This window comes from Cydia splendana, chromosome 11 (genome assembly GCF_910591565.1).
Source record: "Cydia splendana chromosome 11, ilCydSple1.2, whole genome shotgun sequence".
NCBI classification, from domain to species: Eukaryota; Metazoa; Arthropoda; class Insecta; order Lepidoptera; family Tortricidae; genus Cydia; species Cydia splendana.
This window is the reverse complement of record NC_085970.1, coordinates 777,880-790,058: the sequence shown is the minus strand read 5'-3', so window position 1 is coordinate 790,058 and position 12,179 is coordinate 777,880. Positions and strand designations below refer to the sequence as shown.

The 12,179-nt window shown below is 37.6% G+C and overlaps 1 protein-coding gene and 1 non-coding gene across 2 annotated transcripts in view; both read right to left on the bottom strand.

The window, feature by feature from the left end:
* The window catches only part of LOC134795192 (neurobeachin-like), an 868,575-nt gene that overhangs the window by 668,295 nt on the left and 188,101 nt on the right, over nt 1-12,179 (bottom strand). The window lies entirely within an intron of this gene.
* On the bottom strand, nt 7,579-7,651 carry Trnaa-agc (transfer RNA alanine (anticodon AGC)). The gene has a single exon. It is a non-coding gene; the product is annotated as a tRNA-Ala (tRNA).

Genomic DNA, 12,179 nt, shown 5'->3' with positions numbered 1-12,179 from the left:
GATATCTAGTTAGATACGTTTGTGTTATTTGCCGACGAAAGTCCAATTGACCAGCTGCATTTCCTGCTTTTGTTGATAAGACCCAAGCATTACAAATAGAGGCATCTAAAAAGTAGGTAAATATAGACCACCACTACTTTTTACCTCCCATCCCAACGCGATATGTGTCGATATTTTGATCCATCAGATCTGTGCCACCCATGTGTCGATTGTACTCTGTAAATATTGCTGGGCGTGATACGCTGATGTTTTTCTTCTCTGCTGCACTGTATCTGCCTATGTTAGATACAGGAGCTACGCCATGGACAGTAGACATCGGAGCCACGACCGAGTTATCCTTCCAACGAACAACAATAATGTCATCTAAAATATGACAAAACTTTATACAAAACGATAAAATATGATTATTAAATAATACTTCATCTTGATCTTTCGATAAAATGTCAAATCACTATCGTGTATTACTAAAAACAATAAAACTACTTAATAGATAAAAAACGAAAGATTGACGAAAATATCGCACGGGAATCGCCTAGCGATCCCGTACGGTACCAGTAACTTTAACACGCGGTAGTTATAATATTTATACCTACCGGCACTAGTTAAATAAATTAAACTAAAGCAATGTTACTAAATTAAACGATTTTGCAATAACATTTGTTATTTATCTGTTAGTAAACCAAATATTGTAACTTACTTGAACGGCGTAAACATTTTTCCGCGAAATTTGCGATGCACCTACTTTGACCTTCAATCACACGCAACTGATGTAAATAAGTACTGTTTTAGGTTAACAATCGGCAGCGTTATGTCTCCTAGATCAACTTTCGCCAATAAGAGCCCGTCTTACGCGTCGCAATTTGGTCAATCACGCGAAAATAAAAGTCGCAAATAAATGGTACCATATGGTACCGCTAGTCTATAATGGGTTAATTACCAACTGTCACTCGCCAAATCGCCATTACTGTACCGAATATTGGGTATTTCTTTTACGATATTTCTATATAACACTAATATTTTTTGATATTGCTTGCAAGAATTGTTGTAGGTACCTTTATATTAATCAGAAACATATTTGGAACATACATACACTGTGTATTGTGTACACAAGTGTACACGCTATAGCTGATCAAAAATGGCAGAATAACGACATATCATGATGAATTTAATGCACTTATTTAAATAAAATTTCCAAGTGACTTATCAGGGTACAGTCACCTGCAATAATATGTTACACAAAGAAGGCTGCAAAAATATCTGACACGATCTTATTTGTAGAGCCATATGAGCGTGTCACATAGTTTTGCGGCCTTAGAAGAGTAACATATTATTGCAAGTGACTGTACACGGAGGATTTATTAAATTGAATATATAACATATAACATACAAATCCCCTTTATTGCACCACCTCAAATTAAAATTTATATATACTCGTACGAAGAAACGGAACATAATAATTACTTATAAAAAACACAGAGTTAAACAACATACAGGCTTATTGCTAAATAGCGATCTATATTTATACCTTATTGATACTACTGTTAGTGATAACAGACAAGGCAACAAGATTCAATATCATGTTTATTTTTAATAGGTACTTAATTAACCCGTCAAAGCTGAGGGGATTTACCAGACAAACCTTTTCAGTTTTAAATCTCTTTACTGCGAAAGCGAGGCTTTGAATCCTGCTACTTTAAATATTATGTTTCAACCTTGTAGCTACATAATATGAAAATGGAAATGACTACACAACACAAATAAATACTTGTTAGAGTCTCTTTCAGAACAGACACTATTACCAAGTTAAATGAAATATGACGTAACTAGTAATGAGCTCCCGGCGGCCAAGTCCCGGGTGCATTGCACAATCGGCCCCGTTCGTTGAGTAATCGTTACCTGTAACTATCGAGGGGATTTCAATTAATTACACTGTTTAATGTTGGCCGTGTTACTAACGAAGATCTACGAGAGAATTATTAATTAACAAAAATAATCGGCACACATTTTCTAGAGTTAGACCAAGCTAAGTTGCAGCGATTTTGATAGCCCAGACTGTGCAAGTGTTATTTAAACGTCATACCTTTAAACGAGGAATTCTTATTTATTTATTTATATGTATATTTATTTATATATACCTATATTTCGGGGATCTCGCAAACGGCCCTAACGATTTCGATGAATTTTGCTATATGGGGGTTTTCGGGGGCGATAAATCGATCTTGATGCTAGGTCTTATCTCTGGGAAATCGCGCATTTTTGAGTTTTTATTATGTTTTCCGAGCAAAGCTCTGTCTCCCAGATATGTTATTTAAACGTCATAAATGTCATAATCAGCACCGCGTTTCACTCATTCGATTTCTAAATATGATTTTTAAAACTGACAAAGCATCACATGATCAGTGACCACCGATTACCCGTACTGTCTAATAAAAAGTAAATTTTTGACAGCGGGAGATCACAAATATCGTTGCCTTTCCCCAATGCATGACATGTTCTCTTTTTTTTTTTTATTACAGCACGGAGCCATCGTGAGCCAATCGCACTCGAGCAATGGAGTGAGAGAGCACTGGTTAAAACAGGATACAGAAATATGCGCATCCCTTGACGAAAGGGGAAGATCCGATTGTCCTTACAAATGTAGTCCTCATTTTGCTCCCTGAATATTGGCATTATAGAATATATTTTTACAGAATTTTATGTATTTTAGTCATAGCTTTGAACGACCGTTTGATTTTTTTCGTTTTTTTAATTATTATAAAAGTTAGGAGCGAAAAACAGGTTTTATACAAAACTTTAAATGCTCCTAACTCATAATAATGAAGAAATCCAAAACAATCGAACGGCTCGACCGTAGCTATGATTAAAATACCTCAATTGTGTAAAAATATTTTCCATAATGTTATAATATCCAGAGAGGAAAATGGGGCCTACGTTTGTACGGAAAGGCGAATCCGGGGCGGTCGTCCCTTTCGTCTTAACCATTAGAATTACCATTAGTTTTAGCTGGAATTCAATTGAAGGGCCTCGGGGACCCACGATCCGTTTTTCTACCGTCCGCTGGCCTCAGGCATTTGTCCCTGCTAATGTGGTGGCAGTAATGAATTTAGTGTAAAATGCGTCGGCTGGCGTGTTACTAATGTGATATGTGTGAATGTGAGGCCATTTAGAGAGGGAAACCTTTTTTAAGGTAAATTGAGAGAGGTTCGTTAAGCATATCTTTTTGATGCCTCTAATGAAACCGAAATATTAAAAATCAAATGTTTTAATGACCGAATATCCAGACGAAGGATTGTAACACTGTAAAAATGTCGAATTTTATGTGTATTCGCCTTAAATATTTGTTATCTAATTAATATGCCCAACCATTTATATTATAAGCGTCCGTGTTACATGACCCCCGTTTCATGAAACTTAGCAAACATCTGTTAAAATTGTCCCTTTCTAACAAACAAGTGTCAAAATGACAGACAAGGACAAACGATTGTCTAGGGCTTGTTAACCCTGACAGGTGTTTATGCATAATATATATAACATTTGAAAATTTCGTCCCCAACGTCGAACAAGTTGTAAACTTAGTTTTCATATTCATCCAAAACTAGTAAATAAAGGAGCTAGTTTTCTTAGAGACCCTGCTGCGCTCCCGGCACTTCCTTTGAGAGCACTCGCTGTGTTCGTACTGCACCAAATTAGTGATATGAGTGTTGTTTCGCTTTCCTTCGACTTTGTATACTGGAATACTGCATTCTGTATGTACAGTCAACTGTAAAAATATGGGTCTGGCCAGCTTATTCAAAAATATGTCCCATAGTTCTTAATTCGCTGACATAAGAGCTATGGGACATATTTTTGAGATGATTTGTGCACCCATATTTTTACAGTTATTTGTACATATATGTAATTTTTACATGTTTTTCTCAATCCGTAGCCATAGTTTGCGAAGCACTGCGCAACTCGAAGCAGCGTAAAATGATTTGACTGGTCATATATTTTGGCTGATCAGATGTCGATGTTTTTATTAGAGATGCACCGGATATTCGGTTACTATCCGGTATCCGGCCTATCCAGCCGTTATTTATATATCCGGCCGGATACCGGATAGTGATCTAATATCCGGCCGGATACCGGATAGTAACATTGCTTGATTTCGGAGATTTAAGAAACAGTCATGATCATAATCTTACTCGTTATTATTTTAAAACAATTAAAACATTCCACAAGACATACACGCGCACTTATTTCGAACCTAAATGAGTCCGCGCGAACGTTCACTACGAAACAGGTCAAAATCTGCACAATGCGCACTTGAAAAACCGAAATGTAGGTATAGTTGCGCCAGCCGAATATTTCGGCGGCGGGATACCGGAAATTCGGCCAATTGGAGTTGCATCTCTAGTTTTTATGCGATATCCAAAAATTTTCTCGTGATTCCTTTGTTGGTCTCATCATAAAAGTTGAATAAAAGGGCCCACTGATTAACAGTCCGCCGGATGGTATCGGCCTGTCAGTTAGAACAAAATATTGACATTTCCGAACAACTGACAGGCCGATACCGTCCGACGGACTGTTAATCAGTGGGTCCCTTAACGAACGGTCAGGCTGGTGGAATCTGTAGCACGTTGGACCGGCAATCCAAAGATGTGGGTTCGAACCCAATGTTGACCTGAGTTAGTTGATCACAGTTCAATTTTTCATTGTAATAGACATTTGTATGTACAGTGACCACACGGGACTGTTATGCCATTTAGAGTTCTTGCTAAATTGGAAATTATATAGCGTAAGTATTGAACAAGTTTAGCTATAGGACCCTAAATGGCGCAACAATCGCGGAGCGTGATGGTACAACCTATACAAACTGTAATGTCATAATGTGGAATAGTTTCCACATACCACTGGATTACAACATTAGGATGTTTATCAAAATGTATTGATTGACGAATTTGTGCCGTGAAAAGCGCGACACAAGGTTTAAATGCTACGTTATTATTATTGCGGCGTAGATAATAGGGATGATGACACATGTTGAATTTTATAACAAAACCTAGTAAAATAGATAGCAAATGAGCAATTTGTCACAATTATGTGGATATTAAAATAATATATGGAAATAATACAAAAATACAGGACCTGAAAGTTCCAAAATTTAAGTTTTTTTTTAACTTCCAAGAAGGAAATAAGTAAGGATACCATTCGATTCCTTAAATTTTATCCAAAAAAAGATTGTATAGCAACTATGTACATAAACGCAATATTTGACCGACAAAAACGCAATTATCTTGTTTTTTTTTCATACAGTCCATACTTCAAGATGGACTCTCAGTGACCTTGACGTCACGGTCACTTATCGTTTTGTTAGGGGCGTTTCGCGAGTGAAGTACGACTGTCGGACTTTGACTATCATTTCTGACTTTTGTTTTGCTTTATTGCAATGGGTCCCATAGAGACATTTGATCCTAAAAACAGACTTGATCGATTGATATCGTAAATGAAAATTTGTCATCTAGCCTATTACAAAATGGAAATAAACAAATTCGATAAAATATGTTTAGGCCATATTTAAAAAAAAATCCAAAATTCGTCAGTATTAAAACCAGTCGGGTATTAAAACCCTTAAAAAGGTATAAACAAGAACCTAAAATTAGTAAAACCGCATAAAATTTCAATTTACAAAGAAAACAGTATGTTTGTTTGCCAGTGCCAATTTCCGGCACCTCGCAAGCGGCCCCTCACCTGCGCCACCCTGGATTCCGATTCTGTAATAACAATTTGATAAAGCAGAACCACCCAACTCGCCGACGATATTGGGTTCGGTCACTAACTCCTCGATCTCGGCATTTTTCCGGACCCTCCAGGTGCCAGGTGGCAGGACGAAAGCGCACAGACTTCGCTGGTTCGGTCACCTACTCAGAATGGGAGAGGATCGGGCTGTCAAGAAGGCGTTCTTGGGACGACCGACTGGTAGCCGTCCGGTGGGTCGGCCCCGGTATCGCTGGGAAGACAGTGTGACGGCGGATCTGCTTCAGCTTCGCGTCAGTAACTGGCAGGAAGTTGCGCAGGATCGGGACAGGTGGCATGCTCTCGTTTCGGAGCCCAAGATTCTCTTTGGATCGCTGAGCCAAAATAGTTAGTTAGTTAGTTAAAACCACCCAACAATACTACAACTATGGTCCTAAAGTTCAATGCGTAATTTTAATTTTATTATCAATCGGTCGGTTCCCTAAAGTAAGTACCCAATTTTCTTAACAATTAATGTGATGACGTGGGTACTTAAGTTGGGGCACCGACTGTACCAAGATTTTTTTCGGTTTTGTGTATGTTTTTTCATCCGTTTATGAAAATATTTTATTATCATCGTATCAAAATAAGATAAGACCCAAATTGAATTGTTGAAGCATAATTGGCCTCCTGTTTTGACGACGTAATCCTAATTAGGTCGCTCGTCCTGGGACGGACAGACAGACATATTTGCGCAATTATTAATGTCTAATTTAAGCCTTGGGTTAAATACCGCAAACGTTGACTTATACGTATAAATTTTATAGTTAAGATTTACTGTGCTTATGAGTTGTGTTGCTTATTTCCATAATTTTCTAATAATACCTATTTAGTTTTACGATTTATTTCCTTGCAACTGAAATCACTCATTTTAAAACAATAGACATAGAAACGTCAGTAAATAGATGATACCACGATTCTTAGAAATAATAGAAAAGTAGAACATTTCTAGTATCAGCCGAGATGGCGTTTTATTGAGTGTCTGGTCAAATACCGTAAAGACGGTCGTAACATGCGGTTCCTGAACACACTATAGAGAGCTTATAATATGTGTGTATATAAAGCAGTGTATGTAACTGTACTTAATTAATTACGCATTAAAATACTCGTGTTGTAACGCCTCTCTTTATATAGCAGTCACATAAATGTCTACTCAAATGTCATTAAATTTATTAAAAATATACAATTAGTACTTCTTGAAATATTGCAAATCTGACCAATATCCTTCATATTTAGATCCTAAATCCGTCCATAATCGTATAATGTACATCCGATATTCCCGAGAAGTTACTTTGATGCTACATACACGTGCTACATTATTCGCAATTGAGACGGATGCCAAGAAATACCTACCATTCTCCACGTTTTCTATTGAAAGATATGATTTCCAAGAAAAGGAAGTGAAAAGCAAGTCGACAAAAGAAAAGGATGCCGATTCGAACTTGAAAATTGATGCCAATTTAATGACGTTTTCATTATTAGCCCGCGTCTACTCGCTCATAGGTCCTTATAATTGATATAATAAATTGCAAATATATAAATTATAACACATCAACAAGTCAACAACAGATTTATGAAGCTTTAATGATGCTCCAGATTGCAATGACTCACTCATTCATACAATATACATATAATCAAGTCAAAGTTTTTTTTTATCGTGAACTTAGGAGCGAACAAAATACGACTAATACGACTCAATTTACAAGGCGTTTGAATGCATGTACAGATGTTTTTAGAAAAATGTAATATTGCAATAACGTGCAAATCTTTGTATAATTATTAATTAATATAAAATACAAAAAGTCTTGGAGGCGCGGGGTATCGATCCCCGTACCTCTCGCATGCTAAGCGAGCGCTCTACCATCTGAGCTACGCCCCCGGTGACGTTTGTGGCAAAAATCGTCACTAGTTCCTTACGTCACTACGTCACACGGTGTGTAACGCAATGCCTCGAGGCTATCATTGTCAATCATTGTGATATAATTATATTATTTGCGACCTTTAAGATATCGCTTAAACGAGTAGTTCGCTGCACAGAAAATACCACAAACACTTGTAATCGGCCCGATTCGAACTTTATGATAGGTCAATTAATAGTTCTAAAAACGATATGGATTAGATAAGTCAGTGTCAAATGTGACGGTTCTTCAAACAAAAACGTTACTTTTGACACCGACACATCTAATCGATATCGTTTCTAGATCTATTAATTGACGTATCATAAAGTTCGAATCGGGCAGAATGTCAGGTACAAGATTTTCTGAACGTTTTAAATGTTAAACGGAAATAGAAAGTAGTTTAATTTGTTTAGTTTTTAGTGTTGATTTTTCAGTATACATATAGGTTTAAATTATATTTTTATCTAGATTTTCAGGTAGGTACTACTAAACATGTAAAACTGACCTATAAATAAATAACCCATATCAAAACCCAGTTCTTTCAATACTTTGACGTTACCCGCGATTTTTCTTTTATACTCATTAAAAACTTTCAACCCCATTTTATTTCCTTTCAACCCCAGTTCGCGTAGACCATTAAAAACTTTCAACCCCATTTTTACTTCAAGAAATAAATTTTCATCAGAAATACTTGTACCTCTATAGCGGCCTCGCCCCGGGCGCGGACGTCTGTAATTGCTCGCAACTTTAACAACCACACAAAAACATTTTAGCATCTCCTTTGAGACTTATCAAAGTAATAATTCGACAGAGATGCGAAGACGTTTTCGTAAAGAGTTTCAAAGTGGACGTATCGATTTTGACGGAGCCGCAAGTTTCACAGGAGGTATGATGTATTCTGCATTAAATAGGAAACCATTTTCATTTCAATATTAAATTTTACGAAGCAGGAGGCCCCGGGTTCAAATTCTGGTACCTATAGATAAATACTTAAATCATTTCTCTCTGGTCAGTCCCTCGTGTCTGAGGATCGTGGCCAGTATCAGGGTTGCATCTGGAGCGGATGATCTGCCTCCACCGGTTTCTGTCTAACGCGTCTTAAGTAGTCTTATTAAGTGAAGTAACTTTTTAGTAGGCACAACAACAGGGTAGGTATTCCTTGTCCTTGTTCCAACCCCTATTTAAATCCGTTCGACCACCGGCACCATAACCCGAGGAACGGAATGATTAAGGCCGATATCTACATATTTATGCGGTTGCTGTCATAGCATTGGAATTGCAAAAATGCATTCGGTCCCAAGGAGACGCGGTTTCGAGTATGCAGAGCGCGGCCGTACACTATATACGGGTTATGTGCTCCTGGTATGTAGTGAGGAAGATCTTAATGCATTTCCGTATATCCTATTAGTTCCAGATACCACAACCGATACGACCTTCGAACCTTCAAGAAAAGAGCGTACTCTCATTTAAAAAAGGCCGGCGGCTACTCACTTAATTGCAATCCCTCTGGACTCTGATCTTGTAGGTGTCCACGAGCGACGGTAATTTCTTACCGTTGGGCGATTCATCTGCTCATTGCTGCATCTGCTTATATCATAAAAAAAAAATATTGACGCATAACACGCTGCCTAAACTGTTGAAGGTAGAACCGTAGAACCTTCAAATTTGATACAGTTCAAATGGGGTTGAGAAATCGGGATTTTTAACGCATTCGTTGCGAACGAAGTCACCTAATAAAAACGATACCTATTCGTGCCAAAAAATAAATATTTTGGGATGTCATTTTTTTTTATAGGATGGTTTATGGCTTTCTAGTCAAGTCTCCCGGAGGAGCCCCTTTATTTTAGACATTTCACAATGTTTCCCGGTCGCACTACAGTCGGTTAAATGAAAGTTAGCAATAAAACGAGAAGGTACGCAATAAAGGTCTACAACATAGTCCATGATTATGAATGACTGATAATATCGTTTGGCGCTAACGCGTCGAAATTAGGGCGTGGGAAACGCCATAAACCAGAATCACCCCCATTTTGCTTACCTCTAAACTCTAAAGTATCAGGCGCCGTACGTTTACATTTTCGGCCTTATTACAAGGGACTTAGGTGCAAAAGTGTGAACATATCTTTGAGGTTGAAGTACCAGGACCAGGGGAGCAGAAACGCGAGGGGCTTACGCACAATCGGTTTACGCGCAGGTAAACTGCCTAATTACAGACATGCCGCAAACTAGTGTTGTGCGGTTATAGGGGATATTCCGGGGACTAAGCCGGGAAATTTACCGAATATTCTCTACTGAAAGAAATATTAGGGAAATTGCATTTTTGTTACTGCCTACCTTACTACAAAGTTACAGTAGTAACTCTACGTCGTAGCGGATAACAAGGGGTTTCTCGTGTAGGTAGGTACCTTTCAAAAATTCTTATTAGAGACGAAATAAATGTGTTAGGTATTTTTAGTATTGAAAGCCGTAATTGATACTAAACTGAAACAATAGCACAAAAAAACATATTTCTATTAACTTTGGCGATTCACTACAATCACACTTAAATAATAAAAAAATAAAACAAACATCTAGAACCAATAAAAATAAAAACATTCTGATTTTGTTTTCCAATAATAGTAGGTACCTTGGGTAAATTCCCGGAAAAAGATCCATGGTGAATATTGGCAAGAGAACAATCACTAGACCACTAACCGCAACTACTTATACTTAATTCCGAGTTTTAGTTCAAACGCACCGTGACAATTAGCGAGGTGATTGGAAACTTATTATTTAAGACTCGCGTTCCAACTGTCAAGTTAAACGGCTCAAGAATTTAATATCCATTACAAAGTTTTACCCGTCTTTGTAATAAACCGGCGTATTTAGGGGTTGCCTGATTTCCCCGATGGCAGTGCCAAGTTTTAAGGGCGGATGGTTAATTTAGCGACACGCTATAGGACATCTGCTTACAATCCAACAAGAAAGACATTTATTGAGGACGCCACACACAAAAGTTACTTCTGTGGACAATAAAAAGTTAACGAGTTCCGTTTTTCTTATTTGAGACTCAAGTACTGAAGAAATGTATTCCGCACGTAAGCTGCACCCTTTCTTAGATTCCCTTAACTTTTAGATGTCTACAGGAAAGACGCGAACGTATTAGGCATACTATATAATGTGTATGAACTGTATGACCTGTAAACAGGGAACATTATGTATTATGAAGCATTTACATGATGGTTAGAAACAGGTAACCCAAAGCTTTGAACGTCATAATAAAATACAAAATATTTGTCACAGATAATAATGATCAATCGTTTTGCTGTATTCGCCCAAATTCATTCATAGTTATTGACGTAAAAAAATATTTAGGTAACTATGATGGGGTATAGTTAGGTATTTTTAGGGTTCCGTACCCAAAGGGTAAAACGGGACCCTATTACTAAGACTTCGCTGTCCGTCCGTCCGTCCGTCCGTCCGTCCGTCCGTCCGTCCGTCCGTCCGTCCGTCCGTCCGTCCGTCCGTCCGTCTGTCACCAGGCTGTATCTCACGAACCGTGATAGCTAGACAGTTGAAATTTTCACAGATGATGTATTTCTGTTGCCGCTATAACAACAAATACTAAAAACAGAATAAAATAAAGATTTAAATGGGGCTCCCATACAACAAACGTGATTTTTGACCAAAGTTAAGCAACGTCGGGAGTGGTCAGTACTTGGATGGGTGACCGTTTTTTTTTTTGCTTTTCTTTTCGTTTTTTTTTTTGCATTATGGTACGGAACCCTTCGTGCGCGAGTCCGACTCGCACTTGCCCGGTTTTTATTTGGAAATATAAACAATTAAGAAGATGATCTGTTTTAATCTCCTCGGCTTTAAGATTCTTTAAGATTACAATTACAATTTTGTGGTCAAGAAAATTAGAAACTTTCAAATTAATTTTGCCAACTCAGCACTGCAAATAATTAACATTTTCGCAGCCAAGCTTCACTTTATAATTAACCGGGGTCGGTTTTAGCACTAATTAATTATTAAATTAGGCTAATTAGCCCCACTGTACGGCTGGCAACCTGTGAAATGATACTAGGGTTTCATAACGAGTGTAGCGGTTTGATGCATAGGTGCAGCGGCGATTATACTTTGTGCATCATAGGCATGCAGAGTTCTGAGATTACTTGGATATACATACATATTTTCAACATTTATTTTGATATCCAATAATTTTACGGTTTAGACTCACTTGTTTTTAGTCACTTGCATATTTTTTTTATGTCTCACAACAGTTTAAATTCGGTTTATTTCGATAATAACAAATTAATGTTTTCTTGATAAAACTTGTTTCTGTTTTTTTTTCTCCGCACATACATAAAGCCCCAGTAAGACGGTTCAAAAACTTGCATGCAATATTCGATATATTACTAACTACAAAGTACCTACCTACAATGAATTCGATCGACCAAATTCTGCAATGTAACGAAAATGGCATGGAGCCAAGTTCTTAAACCGTGCAGGGTTAGGTCTCTGCCCACT